We start from the raw sequence: 15,756 nt of genomic DNA, 5'->3' as shown, positions 1-15,756 counted from the left end.
CGAGATTTATCTGTCCATCGTGATTTAAATCCATTCACCCCTGAAATGTTAATATCACAGATTTTGATATTCTAGGGAAAGAAAAAAAAAAGTCATATAGTTCCAATATCCTCATATTCCTATTTAAATCTTCCTCACCCTGTCTGTGTTAGAGCTTTTATGAGGCAAGCCAAGCGTGGGAGAAAGCCAGAGATATTAGTACACCAGCATTAGAATAGTTAGGGTACTGTTGGAGTTGTCTTTGTGCTTAGACAGCACAGCAGACGGGAACAGGATCGAACACAACTCTTAACTGCTATCGATGCACTAAAAGATGAGCTACGTTTGCTACATTAATAGAAACATGCTGTACATGTTAATGGGTGAGTTACTTGTCTCATGGATTAAGGTGGTCTTTTGAATATTCCCAGAATGAAAACAAATCCAGCAACAGCAGTACAGACAGCTATTGAATATAAGTAATCCTAGTGATGTCTGTTTCATCTAAATTGTACAAATTGATGTTGTCTTTAACCGAAAATGGGTCCTTTGAATTTAAACACTTTATTTACATCAGGAATGGGATCTCTCTATGGAGGCCACCATGTTTTTTGCTTCATGTTTAAAAGGTGAGGCTGAGGTGATGGGTATTCAGCTGCAACATGCAACTTCACCACTAGATGTCACTAAATTCTACACACTAAACCTTTAAAAATATCCCCAAAAACCATAATAATTGTAATAACTGTGACGTTAAGGTCACACTGGGAGCGTGTGCAGCATGTGAGGAAGAGTGTCTGCTGCAGAGCTGCTATATGTGAGGTTTGTCTTTGCTCCAAGTGTTTGAATAAAAACTCAACTAGATGCCAGAACTCAGTATGACTTCAGTATGAGCTTGTGCATCTTCCGTACTACAATAAAAACCGTGAAAACATTTTAGCTGTCTGTTTGCTACGTGTGGTGAGACCCCGACTCTCTCCAGTGCCTCAGACGCCCTGCTCACACAGGCAGTGCGGTCCAGGCGTTAACTCAGAGCAACCGTTACGCTTTGCATCAACAGTTTCATTCATGCTTCGCAATCATTGGCTCATTCACAGCTGTGTGGATGTCACTGGCATCAGAGATGCCCCTGAAAGAGCAGAGCCTCTAAACATACAATAATTCTCTTGAAGCAGCTGCTTCTTACAAAAAATACAACAACAGACTTTTACTTTCCCAAGTTTGCCAAAATGGCGGCATGGGTCCCAACCATGACCCAATTCTGGCACAGCTGGTTGCACACACTAATGCTGCAGGTATGATGAATGAGCCGCCTTTGGCCCAAAGTTTGCCCGGCTTCTAATATCTGGAGCCGATGCCAAGTCCAAACCGCCCCTGTGTCTGCATCCCAGATATCCAGCAAATTTAGACCTTTGTTGTCAGAACACAACAGGGTGCGACAATATTCAGCTTCAATCAGGCCGACTTGGCCGGCTACCTGGACTACTGTAGATTACATTGCCTTTTTCGATTAACTTCAGCCAACATTAACAGAATGCCACATCATGATAGTGGGGACCATCCATGGGAAAAAAAAGTCTCCCTTTTTGTAAATATAGTGACACGATTCATTAATGTGATGAATGACCGTGCAGTTCCCTGGGACCTCGGCATCAAGTCTCCCCCCAACCCCCTTCAGATGTCCCTCTCGTGGGCCTTTCCGGGTGAAAGCCGAACATTTAAATGTGCGCTTCTAAGTGCTGAGGCAAGCAGGTCCCCGGGCCAAATAGTCGCTCTTTTCAGCTGTTGAAGCTCTCAAGGACCCATTTCACTGTTAACATCAAATCATTAAATTCACCCCATGCTCAGTCATTTAGAGCTATGGGGAGATAGACAGAAAAACACAGGGTGAAGTCAAAGAAGGGAGAATAAGGTCGTTGTCGGCCATTAAGGCTAAATAAGCAACATCATGTGTTTGGAAATAGATATAATTAAAACTGACAGTTCGCTCTGGTCTTAATTCTGTCTTGTCAAACACAAATGCAAATTACTAAGTGCAATTTTAGTGCATAAAGAACGGGATCAATACAATAGGATTTAGCTAATGTGTCACTGTCAAAAGCACAGGAGTTGAGATTATTCTTCTGTATTAAAAAATTAATTGCTTCTTCAGCGGTGTCTAAAAAAACCCTGATAGCATCACACCTTGAACTTGCATGAATAGACATTCAGAAACACGATGGGAATTAAACCATTTATAAAACGGTTCCAAGAGGTCTGCTTATTCTACACCAACAGTCACACAGAAAGGGATGAAGTTTGTGTATTCACGTGTATATTAAAGCTATATGATGGAGGTAAACTTTTCATAGCAGATGTTTTAGTTTTCAGATGTTCAGCACCTTGTTCAGCGATCGCATTATTTCACGCCACCTCCAGCTATTACAGTCTTCAGCTGTTCCTCTCAGTACGCCGAGTGCATTTGGTGTTCGGGGATAACTCCTGCATCTGATGCATGCCACCTCAGGGTACAAAACAACTCACCGTCCACAATTTTCTCCCATCTTTGTGCAAGGCAACGACTTATGACTTCTTATATATGTAATTGAAAATGTCTATCACGGTGGCAAATCTTAGACAAGTCACGTGTTTCCAATTACACAGTAAAAAAAATTGACTTCCTGTATTTAAGTAAATGCTTCTGCCTCTGTCTACATTTTTCTACGATACGAAATCTGCACGGATACCTCAGTGTTGGACTGCTCGTGTGTTATTACCAGACCATTTTGAAGATAAGTACATAGGTGTTCTCTCCTCGCTACCATTGGCTGACTGGACTTGGTTTCTATGGGAACCAAAGTGCCATATAAGCCAGTAAAATGAGGAAGCAGCTGCTGTGCTCAGTGAATAAGCATTATGAAGCAAAATTAATTGAAATCTATTAAAACTAATTACGGAGTTGAGAGAGAGAGACTCTGAATGATCAGTCACTCAAAGAGAGTCAAACGGGGGAGAATAAAGTAGCGCACACTTTTCAAAGTGAGAAAACAATCAGTTGCAATTGTGTTTTTCAAAGTTAATGCACGTCAGACATGTTTTGCAGCTGGGGATGGATGGGAAAATAGCACTGCATGGCACAGTGCACTCTGGGGCTGTTTGACTTTCCCACTTTCATTACTCTGAGCTCTGTAATCTTGATGTTTAAGGCAAGTAGAGAGATAGCAGGTGGAGGCCTTCATGTTTCAACTCGTCTTAGCTTGGGTACAGTTTGAATCCACAGCGGCGCCGTGAGCGCCGGATCGCTCAGATACAATACTCGCTGCTTCAAGGGAAATGACAGGAATCTTTAAAACAGTTTGTCCTTCTTTGTATTCAGCACAAGCATCCACCGGCAATCGACTTCTAAATCAATCACCCAAATACGTAAAGAGCAGTTTCTCGTTTTAAAAGATTGTTTGCAGAATCTGTGTTTGTGTGAGCCGATTTTTTTGAGTAGTTATTTAGATAGTGATTATTACAAGGTTAAGAGGACTGATTTGATGAACTGTCAGTTATAGTCTAGTCTACAAACACAGACTGACGAAAAGATGATGTAAACTGCACCTGCACTTATTAATAAAGGAGCATGTGGCACAGTGTGTGCTGCCTATTAATTAGTAACTCCACTGAAACAGTATCAGCTGTTTCAGTTTCCCACTGAGTCAACCTTCTGTAAAGCCCTTCTCCTTCTTTCCAAAAGTGCATGTCTGTTTTTCATTCAACCTGTGTTTCTATTCATCTATTTGCGCATGAGTGCACGTGCCCTCGAGCAGGGGAAGCCGCGTGCGTGCGTGCGTGCGTGCGTGCGTGCGTGCGTGCGCGTGCGCTGTGAAGTTTGAAGAAGAAAAAGTTAATGCACAAGTCAGATGCCTCCCTCAAAGCGCCAGTTGTTTTTGGCAAGCACCGTCCTCACCCGCGTACATGGCTTGAATAGAGCATAAAGCAAATGTGTCCCTCCTTATGGCAGGTCAGAGTGTAAGGCAGTCCAGATTTCTCTCAGAGTTTACAGGGCCAAATCAAACACTGAATTTCAACACAGTGGCATATGAAGCTTCTGCCTCAAGGGCCTGATTTCCTCCTTCTCTGGTGTTTTAACAATGAGGCTGTCCTTGACAGTCTGACTCAGGCAGCCGTGTAAGGCTAACAGTTCTTATCAGACGCATAAAGTCAACCACAACCTAAACTAAAACCCTTTTTTGTAAACTTAATGATTGCTTAGTCTGCAATTAGACGTACATTTAATTAGACACTTGTCTTAAGTTACGCTTTTCTTGCGTAGATTTGTAAAGTTTCATTGCCACAGTATTGAAACCTAAGAATTGGATGGTTAACTTTTCCATTACTAAATCAGCAGACGCAGCTTTGTCTCTAAACCCAAGAGTTGTTTCTTCATCAACACTTATTCCAGCAGGACTCGGGTATTATCCTTTGCCTAAACTTTTTAAATGTTACCAGTTCATGAAGAAACTCAAGGTAACTTTACATCCCTAAAGACTCATGCATGGAATCGATGGTAAACGTCTTAATTATCAACTCAGCTATTCTCCAACACTTAACTCTTTTGTTGTTTCACCAAAAAAACATTCTAAGCAAACATTTTGAGTTCATTTCCTTCCTTGTGGAACATTTTATTTTCACTAAGAAAATGGGAGACAATTCTTGAAAACATTGCTCTATAGCAATTAGCAATTAAAATACTAGGAGGGCACTGGGAAATGCACATACATACTTTCACAAAAGTCCTGAGAATGAAGAAAACCCTGGATCTGTCCCCTGAATCAAAACCACTTTAAGAGTTAATGGGTTCATCCTTGGCCCATAACCCACCATTCCACCAAGTGTCAAGAAAATCGGTTCATTCATTTTTGTATAATCCTGCTAACAGTCAGAAAAACAGCAATGGGAAACATAGTAGGTATATTTATTTATACATATCAAAAAATGGCCATGTGAATGGAATCAATGATTGAGTGTCTACTGGACCTTTTCTAATTACAGGAATAATTGATCTGCAACTATCACAGGAATTTCTGGCCATGGTGGAAGAATTCATCATCTAACTTCCTCATGTCTTGACATTGCTTCAGTTCTGCTTCTCTGCAAGCTGTATAAAATCAGACATAAACCTGCGTGCTGTATTTCTGCTGCTACCAGCCGCAGACAGGCTGATCCTCTCAGCGCCTTAGCAATCTGGGACACTATTCCTACTACTTACTTTTGCCAATTTGCTACTGGGAGCCCCTGAGTCCTTGTCTTCATTAAGGGAGTTCCTCATTGATCAATCACTGTCACAGGAGCTGCTCTGTAATTGCACTGTGGCTTAATCATGACTGACGTTTCCCCCCCTGCTCTGTCACAGGTCTCAGGGGAGAGAATGTTCCATGACTTTCACACCTTCGACCTCAAGGTAGGCCTGTCTAAGGATTTTACTTTTCTCTGTGGATTGTCTTTACAGGTCAATGGTTTTATGATGGACATTATACATCTATTTGAAATACTGGCAGAGGTGATGAGGACAGAGGAATGAAATGGACTATGTGAGAAAAATATCTTGAATACTTAAATTGCCCCAATGACATCGCCACTTTCTTTCCTTTCTGATATTCAAAAGAATGAAATTGTGAAAATCTACTTCTGCTGATCAGTCACATGCAACCAAATGTGCAATATATTCACTGAATATATTCACTGATTCACTGAAGAATATATCCATCAATAGAAAAACTTGCAAAATGTATGAAAATATACAATACAAGAAGCTTCCAGCAGCAGAGTTACAGTTTCCAGCTTGAGTACATGAAATTCATTATTAATGCCATAATTTCAGTATGTACTCAAATCTTTTTATGTGTTACAGCGAGTATAAAACAAAACAAATGTTATGTAATGGCATCTTCAATGAGGCCAATGTATGTGCAGTTGCCTCTATAACACATGAATTTGTTATATTGGCCTTGTTAAAACTGGTATTTATTGATATATAAATTCTGTATATTTGATATTATAAAACTCTGTATGTTTTCCAGCTAATATAATAACACCACGCACTAAATTTAAGTGTCAATATGTTTGTGCTGCCACTTAAAATTCATTCCCTTGCAGCAAGCAGACATATACAGTACAAACATGCATTCAGGCTCATGAGTAGGGAAGAATAACATATTCCCGGACAAGCGTCTTGAACCTTGATCGAATAATCTCCCATCTACATGCTCGCCTGTCGTGTTTTGCAGCACCGTTCACTCCGACTCTCCACCTAATCCAGTTCACATGTCAAGCTGATTATGTTCGCCCGATGTCTCTGCGACGCCGCGGTGAATTGGATCATCTTTTCTCGTATCAACAAAGCATCACGAGCTTTTGTCCTCACCTCGGAAGGTCACGTTCGACAACGTGACACAAACGAGGCGTTTTTGTTTGAGATGTGTGAATCTCTCTCTCTCTTGACTTGCGCAACATTGGGAGACTGGATGTGATCTCACACTACTTTGCTTCTGTCATTTCCTCTCCACGGGTACGCAAAATAAATGCGAGATGAACGGTTTTGAAGAGCAGTAGAAATACTTCGATAAAGGCTATTGCTCGCTCATAAGGTTTAGACATTTTACATTGAATATAATCAATGTGATGCAGGTGATGTGCTGCAGAGCTGCACAAACACAACCTACAGAATAAACTGCACAGTAAGATATGATGCTTTATCACAGAAGTGTGCACTTCATTGATTTTCTTCTCTAATATTGAGGCTATGATGATTTCTAAACTGCTGTTCTTGGGATTTATGCCGACAGATGCTACAGGTGATGTTGTTTCTGCTGCACATCCATATAGGAGATGACAGTAAAATCCCCCTGCTTGTATTTAATCTTGTACAACGGTGGCAAATAGTCAGAAAGATGGCGAGTGAGTTTGCTGTCAGCTCTTTAATCTCTGGTGTCACAGCAACACACAGATCTTTGGAGAACGAATTTGGAACAGATAGATTATGTGAAGAAAAGATCAAGAGCGATTTTACGCATTGAAATTGATATCTCTGCCATGATATTAAACCCACTGGGACTCAAAAGTTCACAAAACTTGATGTGATTTTTTTGTAAAACGATTTGCGAGCCCCACATTTTTTTGTCAGTGAAGGAGGATTCACGTCGGTTTGATATCGCAGATTAGTCTCAGTCCTCTTGTGATCTTTTTTAACAGCATAAGGTTATTCATGCTTAAAAATAGTGATTGGACCGAACGCCTACTGGATGTGCATTAAGTGCTGTGTGAACATAGCGTCAAACACATTCTCCTTATTTAAAAAAATAAATAAATATTGAGATTCTCAAATTGTGGGTTAGTAGCTTATGCAGCGAATTATCCGTGTAGTGTACGTACACAACATGATCTGTCATCTCCAAGAAATGCGAATGGACACAATTGCAAATACCCCCTCCCATTATGCTAATACTTCACCCTGTGCCGTATTTCATGCAAATGCCTTTCATCGTATATTTTCAAATGTCATTTATATGACAGCTGTAGCACAAGCATCCATAATGTTTTGACTAGGGGGGAAAATTGCAACACGGATCTCAGTCATTGCAGATTCTGCCCACAGTCAGAATAGGAGAAGGTCGGGAAGGCTGAACTCTCCCTCCTACAGGACATGATTGTTTTATTTAACTGGCAGATGATTAATGCTGCTGTGACAATACGGAAACAGAATCATATGAAATTTGCTTTTCCCTGACAAAGATACAAATACATGTATGGAATTTGTTGATCACACTTTGAGATTCCAATCATTGTAAGGAGGATTTCTTTGGTTTATAATCATTCTGTCCACCCAGTTACAGTTCTGTAACTTAAAGTAAAAATGAAAAAGTCGTATTTCCCCTGTCAGTGATTGCAGGGACCTTGGCATTTACTAAGCCTGCTCTGTCATTGTCTGGAAAACTGTTCAGAACCATGTGCAAGGAGGAAAGTTTTAAATTTAAAATGTAATCAGCACAATCACCACAAGCAATCAGTTCCTCTTCATTTCACCTGATCGAGCCCCCCGCTAAAAACGAGCCTGTTAAATAGAGCATCTTATCAGGGCCGGGATTAAGTTCTGACTTTGATTAACATCTGTAGTCGGAGTTTAGAATGTCAAAGTTCACGTCTGGGGAAAATGTCGGGGTTTTTTGAAAAATGCACCAAGCACCAAGTGTCATTATCAAGGAAGACGTCTATTTCGGAATCAAAAGAAATGCGGATTACATATTCACATTATTATTATGATTATATTAGTGCATAAATCTGATCCACAGCAGCACGAAAGCAAAGATGAAGAGTTAGACCTTTTTGCAGAATCGTTTTTTTTCACTTTCTTGCCAATAAAAGACTGAAAGTACCAGCAGAACTCTCTGTACTTCTATTATAAAGCTTATGAGCATCTCTTATTTGTTTCTTGCTTGCTCATATGTGCATAGCCTTGACGATAGCGTTGTTACGAACGGGTGGGATATATCGGTTGCATTTTTTACAGTGTCTTTTTTCAGGATTACCTATTCTAGCTTTAGATGTAAAGAAATTCAAGGCAAATTTTAGAAGTGGCATGATTCCATTGAAAGACAATGTGATTTGACCCGGAGCAGAACCAAGCAGACACATTGTCAAACAGCCAGGAGAGAGTGAAACAGTCGTTTTCCGTCTTTTCATCTAGCTCTCAGTGAGAAAGCATGAAGTGCATTTCCCAGATTGTAACACTTTTCCTTTAAAAATCACAGACCGAGCTTTATGATTCCCAATAAAACAAGGAATCAAAACAATGTGTTTGTAGCAGTTGTAGTGAGCAGCCTAACATGACCGGGGACAAATGGTTTAAAGACACCAACATACTGTGACACCAGCCACACAGGTGCTCCTGCCACCTGCACACCTGCCCACGACTGCGACGAGATGTAGGGTGATGCAGCATCACACAGAACAGCATGAATCCCACACAGTGTTTTACAGCGGATAACGTGCCATGACATTAATTCTCCATTTACCAGAGACTTAAATTTATTGCAATTTGTAATTTGAGACCATAAACTCCATTCACATTGTTTGTCCACGCCACTTCAACGGGACATGAATTTAATTGTGCATTTTCTGTCAGCTGCAGGAGTTCTGCCGTTTCTTAATGGCATTGTCTAATGCATGAATCGCAAAGTGCCAAAATATTGCTTTCCTATTTTGCTGGGTAATTGTTTTTCGATAAACTCTGCTAACACAGCGTGGCAAGGCAATCAACAACTTTAAGAAAAGACGTGATGACTCAAATGTGCCAAAAATAAAACGTGAAAGTCCTGTATTTGCAGTTAGTCAAAGTCCATTATGAAATCCACAACAGGCAGCGCTGACCGACCAACAATGAACATTTTTTGGGGAAATTCAATGTCACAACAGCTGAGCTCATTTGGGGCGAAGCAAACCAAGCACACAGAGGCCACATCCAGACATAATAAACTGTCGCCCTGTTCACAGAGGCGTGGAGAGGTGACAACACCTCCCTAGTACATCCTCAGACACATCTGTGCCCATGCCCCTAAAAATGATGTTTCTCTCGCGGAGCAAATAGGTCAGCCATGAATACCTGGCTCTTTCCACCTGAGAAAACCCTTTAACCCACTTAATATATGAAATAATATATTACTTATAAGTGTTACTGTGGGAATGTCTTGGGTTTGAATTCAGAAATGTTGTTCGGGAGGTTGAGCCACTCTCACGATTTCATTTTTCCTTAAATCCTAAATTCTTGAAGCAGCTTCATTCCGAACTGCACCATAATGCCAACTTGGCCCACATTCCGACGCTGCCAACTTGGCCCTCGTTTAGACACTGAATCATTCAGATTGCGCTGCTGTGATTGCTTAATTAAATGCTCGGCTGTGTAATGACTTTGCTTGAAAGGGAATTAAATGTCTAAATGGTGTAGAATCCGTGTTGAGCTGAATAGAAATCAATGGGACATAGTGCTGGAACCCAAGGTGTTTTCCGACTTGTTTAGGGTGAGCGTTTTGTATTGATGCCGTCCCTCAGTCAGCGAGTCAGAAGCTCATTCCTCTTGGTCCGAAGCATTGATTGTTGGCATACAAACAGTGTGCTTACTTTGTGCTTTCTGGAGAGGTCTACAGAGGTAGTTTACAACGTCTTACAAGTCTGCAGTGTACGTAAACTGTTATTTATATCTGAAGAGATTCACCTACAGACAACATCATCCATTATAAGGGACTATACTACTATATTTACTTTTTTTTTTTTTTTTACCAGTTTAATACACATCACCACCTGAAATCCATCCCCAATGATCCTGTTTATCAGTGTTTATGCCACTGGTACATTTCACAGCTACTTTGACTTTACAATGCATATTATTCCTTGTGACCATTAAATGCCTGCGAAGCGTGATCACCTTGTTTTTTCCCCACTCAAAATATATTATCACTCCGTCCAGCATGTTTCACCATGAAGGGAAACATTAAAAACCCAAACCACACGAGAACAGTTCTTGAAAGGAGTGCAGCCAACTAATCTCGCACACATTTGATTGAACCAAAGACCCCTGGAAACCGCCAAAGCTGGGAAGGGCACACAACTCCTAAAATGACAACCGATTATCAAACTGCCTCTGGCTTGAGACACTGTAATCCCCCAGATGTTGCAATCCATGGAATACAAGAGTCTGAATTAGATCTCTCAAACAATGTCGGCGTGTCTGCATTTGTGAACCCTCAGCGTTGAAGTCCCAAAATTAAGTTGACCCCATCAGAACGCTTAAGGGCATGTAACAAAGCCCTCTGCGGTGTTATTACTTCATCTGCTTTCGTCTCATCTCCTCTGTATAATAAGTTCCCACTCTAGCAAGACCACTGGGGCTAATAAGGGTTTTATCTGCTTCTGATATTAGATATTAACACCTCATCAAAGTTAAGCCAGTGGTAGGCTCCTGTCCCCCCCTCCCCTCCAAATTTACATTAGCCTAACAATGTCTCGGAAAGAAATCTTATCAAATTCAAATTAAGGCTGAGCTGAATAGCCAGAAGGATGCTGCTACCCATCACTCAAGAAACATGTAATTTGGTTCTGCTGCAAAATAATACAGGGCTTTTGTAAATCAGTGAGATCATAGTTTTCTTGCACACACACACACTAATACTTTGATTTTGCCCCCCCTCATAATCCGGAGACAAAACAGGAGCACATTTGTAGCATGTGAATGATGGATTTTTAGCTGCTGGGTATGAAAATAGGTCTGAGTGACACAATCGGGATTTGCTGTTTTGAAAGCTATAAATAGAGATTCTAGTCAGCCGGTCGGAGTGATCTTTACCAGAGGGCAAATGCATTTGTAGCATGTGTGTGTTTTTGTTGTTTCTCACCAGATATCCACTACAGGTAAAAGAAAACTCATATGAAATAGCAGTAACACTGGTGTTTTGGCATAAACTATTTAAGGAAGACAATGTATAGCTTGTATTTAACACACATGGGTGTTGTTTCCAGTGTCGTGGTTGCTTTAAAAGTCTTACTCTTTTGAAAAACTGTCAAGGTAAATTCTGTATCTAAAGTGAGAGTGCAAAGGTTTCAGAATTCTTATCATCCCTTGTGGCATCCTTTGTCAGGTTGTATGAAAAAAAAAAAAGAAATATTAACCGGAAAATATAGCTCGGAGAGATAGAAAATAAATTACTTCAGTGTGGCAAGGAAAAGAAGATTGTGAGATTTATCAAGTTAAGATGGAAATGCCTGCTAAGTCTGCGCCCCTACCTTGAAAAATTAAAGAGAAACCAAATGCCTTGGAGTACACAGAAAATGCGATGCAAAGGTGTGTGTGTGTGTGTTTGTGTTTTGTCTGCACACTTGTTTCCACAGTAATTTATTGTTCAAATGTTATTGCTCTGTATCAGCTATTGAGTTTCTGGTGATTTGATGTGTGCCAAAAGACACAAGGCCTCGTATGACGGTTGTGCTTATGCATAGTCAAGTATCTTGTGTTGTTTCAAGTCGTCTACAAAGTTCAACAAAAAAACAACAACAACACAGTCCTCAATTAGCCTCACTACAAAATGCACCAATCAGCCATAACATTAAAACAAGTTACAAGTTTTAATGTCACGGCTGATTGGTGCACACACTCTCCCGTCTTTTAACACTCAAAGGATTTCCTGCGAAACAGCTTGACTGGCAAAATCTATAATTGTACAGATAAGTGAACATGTTAGCCAGATAAAGGTTAAACTATCATGGATGTGTTCTCCATCCGTCTAAAGCCAATTTTACACATTCAGCTCGAGCAATAGTGGGTGGGGGAAGTGGGGGAGGGGTGGTGGGGGTGGGGGGGAAACCTGGCAAGTCAATATTGATTGATCTGGAGCCTTAGCAATTACCTCCATGTGCAGAAGACCATGTTAAGGTCAGTATTATCTTAGCTCATTTTATGGGTCAGTGCCCTGGCTTTAGCAGAAATAAATTAATGGGGTAAACACTTGAGCTCACCTTGATGAAATTTACAGCAAGTGTAAAAGCTTTGCATGGGGTGGAAGGTGGAAGGAGAGTGACCCTTGATATTTTTTCTGGACCCTCATGAATTTAAGTGTTAAAATGCAGAACATAAACAACACTGATCTCCCCAGCATTTAGACAGGAGACTGATATATACATAGCACATAAAACAAATGCATTTAATTGGATAACTATGCCCCCTCTGTTTTTGCTTTGGATGATGGCAGAGCGAAAAAAAAAGGAGGAGGGGAAAAAAAAAAGATTAAAAGTACTGCGGATATTTTTGCCTGAAGCACCTGCCAAATGTAGTAACTCTCATGTACAGAAACGCTGTCGGCGATGGGTTCGTAGGTGTGTCGAAAACTCTTAATGTTTTCCACGCTCTCCAACGGTTAAAGAGCATCAAGCAGTCGAACGCAAAGCCCCACTGCGGCACACTCTTGCTAATAATAAAAGCAGAGTCCTCAGCTTTGCATGTTGCATCTTGACACCTGTATGTGTTGCACCGGAGGGAGCGGTCGAGCGCCATTAGTCAACTACAGCATTCCATCAGCTCTCAGTGTATCGGCATCCCTCCGTGCGGCGGCCTTTGGGTTGCCTTGCTTTGTGTTCTTAAACCCAAAATGAATTAATTTTCTGATGCGGTAATGTCCTTAATGAAAAGTCAATGTCCCTCACTCATTGACGCGCTCCCACGGGGACAGTAGAGAAAGATGAATTCATCAGCGGGCCGGAGACTGCCCCCGAGGGGACACCACCCCGTATGATCAAACAGAATGCTACAGAGTGTGTCCAACTAGTCGTCCATTATTACCCCGCTTGTGCTCTTAATGTGAGCCGACGGAGGAGGGATGACAGTATTGATCTAACGAAAGTGCTATTTATATTCTCCCAAATCCTCTCGCCAGTGATTACAAAAGCACTCCACTATTGTGGCCAGCTCAATTTGTTAAGTGAAGGGGGCGACAGTTTGTTTGACTCACAGGCATGTGGTGTTATCTAAGCGTACTCATTTTGCAGTGTTCCCATCAGGCTGCACGTCAAAACATGCTCCCATCATATCTCTAACGTCTCATTCTGAATTAGGCTAATCATAAACACACTTTCACTAAATACAAAAAAAAAAATGTTTTATGTTTTTGCTGGGAAAGTTCTGCATTGTCGGGCTGCATCTCTGAATTTTTTTTTTGGGGTAGGATTATTAATAACACCATGTCTTGTCAGCAGCTCTGATAAGGGGTGCACGAGGTTGTTGTCACGGCATATGGTTAACAGTGCCACAGATAAGCTCTAATCCCTGCTCGACGTAATGAATAGCAAAAGTGACGGGAGCACAGAACACACATGTGTAAACATCAGGATGAAACAGCAGTATGCGATAGGTTGCTTACGCCGCAAATGTAAATCATGCTCATCACATTCATTATTCCATGAGTGCAGCTCTTTTGCGGCATTCACTCACATGACCCATGTGTAGTTTAACACGCATGAACATATTCTTCCCGTGGCTATGCAGTCATGAATAAAACACTGAAGAACCAGATCATCATTGCCCCCCCAGCAGAAAATGTGTACGTTGGAACCTCACCGATGACTCCACACCACAGCGTGCACTCTCATGGACAAACTATCCAACATATGTAACACATTTATTATTACTTGGTCAGAGTGTCTTTATATCCCTTGAGAAAATGCTAATTCATTGGATTCCTCACAGATAGCGGATCTCTGCTCATCCCAGTCTCCACTGTGTGAGTCTCTCTAATGTGGCTGTACTGCCCGTAAACAGACATTGAGTGATTAGCACTGCGCTGCCATTGACATCATTTGCATTTTAATAGACTATAATTACAACTCAGGGAAAATAAATTGCAGTTTGAAGAATGTTTGGATTACTCCAACTCTCTGGCTATCCTTGCGAGATAGCAGCGAGCGCATGCAAAGAGCTGCCTGGGTGGTTAATATCAGGTTCAGAAATGTACAAAGACGCCGGATTGCCTCCTCCGCTGCAATGAGAGGAAGACAATGTGGGCTCTGTTTTTGTCTTTCATAGCATAAATGAGAGATTTAGATATTGAAGGTTTCCCATAATTTAAGTTTGAAACCGGCTGAAAGTGGGGTTACAGCCTGTCAGAGAAAGCCGAATGAAAACTTCACTAAAACGAAAAAGGAACATGCAAGTATAACTGGAGTCTTTCTGTTGATAGACACACACACTGACTATTTCTTGGACCAAATCTGTTACCATTCAATCCAGAAACATGTCGTCAATCACAAAGCCATCCCGCCACCCTCCTGTAGAGTTTTTGCTCTCTCTCATTAATGCCTGTGATAATTGCAGTTTGTCGATGTAATATCCCTCAGGCTGTCTTATCTCCGCACCTCACCTGCTGAGATGTGACACCTTCCTAGGATTTGCCGAGGGACGTCTAACCCTGGCGTCTAAAGCCCATGTGACCCTGTAAGCAAGAGTGACAACACAATAATACTCCCCGCGCCTAATATTTCATTGGTAGATTATCAGATTAGAGGCCCCAGTTGTTTATTGGCTTGGTGACTATCGAAAAGTTGATCTGTCAAGTTTATCTTACTCGTGTCGTATCAAGGCAGCGTCGGACCGTACAGTTGGCTGTGGATGGAAGATAAGGCCGACGTGGCTGAATGGAAACCTCCAGAAAATGAGAAACAAGGCTTTTCTTTTTCCTCCAACGATACACTTTATCTACTTTAAGAAACGGACCCCACCGAAAGCATTACTGCTCTTTTGGATTCACTGGATTTCTTTGACCTCTTTGGTGTGACTGAGCTGCCCTTCTTTTTTATTGTCAAAGGAGATATCAGAAATCATCCACCAGTTTAAGACTCGGGTTAGCGCTGCGGAATCACAAGTTTCAAAGAGGACGTAATCCTTCCCCCTTTCAAGCGTCCCCTTTGTGGCTTTTCAAAGACGCAAACCAATATAGCTTTCCTATCAATCTGTTGTTCTGACAAAGTAACAGGTTGGAGGGAGTCCATTATTGAACCTTTGGATGCGGTTCAGTAATTCCAGCTCACTGGTTTCTTTCCATTACAAAGCAGCGACGCTGAAGGTCGCGGCCCCTTCAACTGTGACTGTCAGGTGATATCTGCGAATAACAGTCGAAGATGAGATCGCTATCTGTATAAATCTGGTCTTATCGGATTTGCAAGTCAAGGTGTAAATGTTTTGACATCAACCCTGGGAGGATGGGGAGTCTCCAATTACTT

General features: G+C 41.3%; 1 protein-coding gene across 32 annotated transcripts in view; it reads left to right on the top strand.

Moving 5' to 3' along the window:
- Positions 1 to 15,756, top strand: part of LOC109634861 (protein tyrosine phosphatase receptor type D) — a 335,897-nt gene that overhangs the window by 158,134 nt on the left and 162,007 nt on the right. For all 32 annotated transcript variants that reach the window (XM_069518437.1, XM_020095632.2, XM_020095637.2 and 29 more), the window contains one exon: positions 5,357 to 5,404. The gene's annotated coding sequence lies outside the window, so the exon portion shown is untranslated. The remainder of the gene's footprint in view (positions 1 to 5,356; positions 5,405 to 15,756) is intronic.

Source organism: Paralichthys olivaceus, chromosome 22, assembly GCF_024713975.1.
Source record: "Paralichthys olivaceus isolate ysfri-2021 chromosome 22, ASM2471397v2, whole genome shotgun sequence".
NCBI classification, from domain to species: domain Eukaryota; kingdom Metazoa; phylum Chordata; class Actinopteri; order Pleuronectiformes; family Paralichthyidae; genus Paralichthys; species Paralichthys olivaceus.
This window is presented reverse-complemented; position numbering and strand designations above follow the sequence as displayed.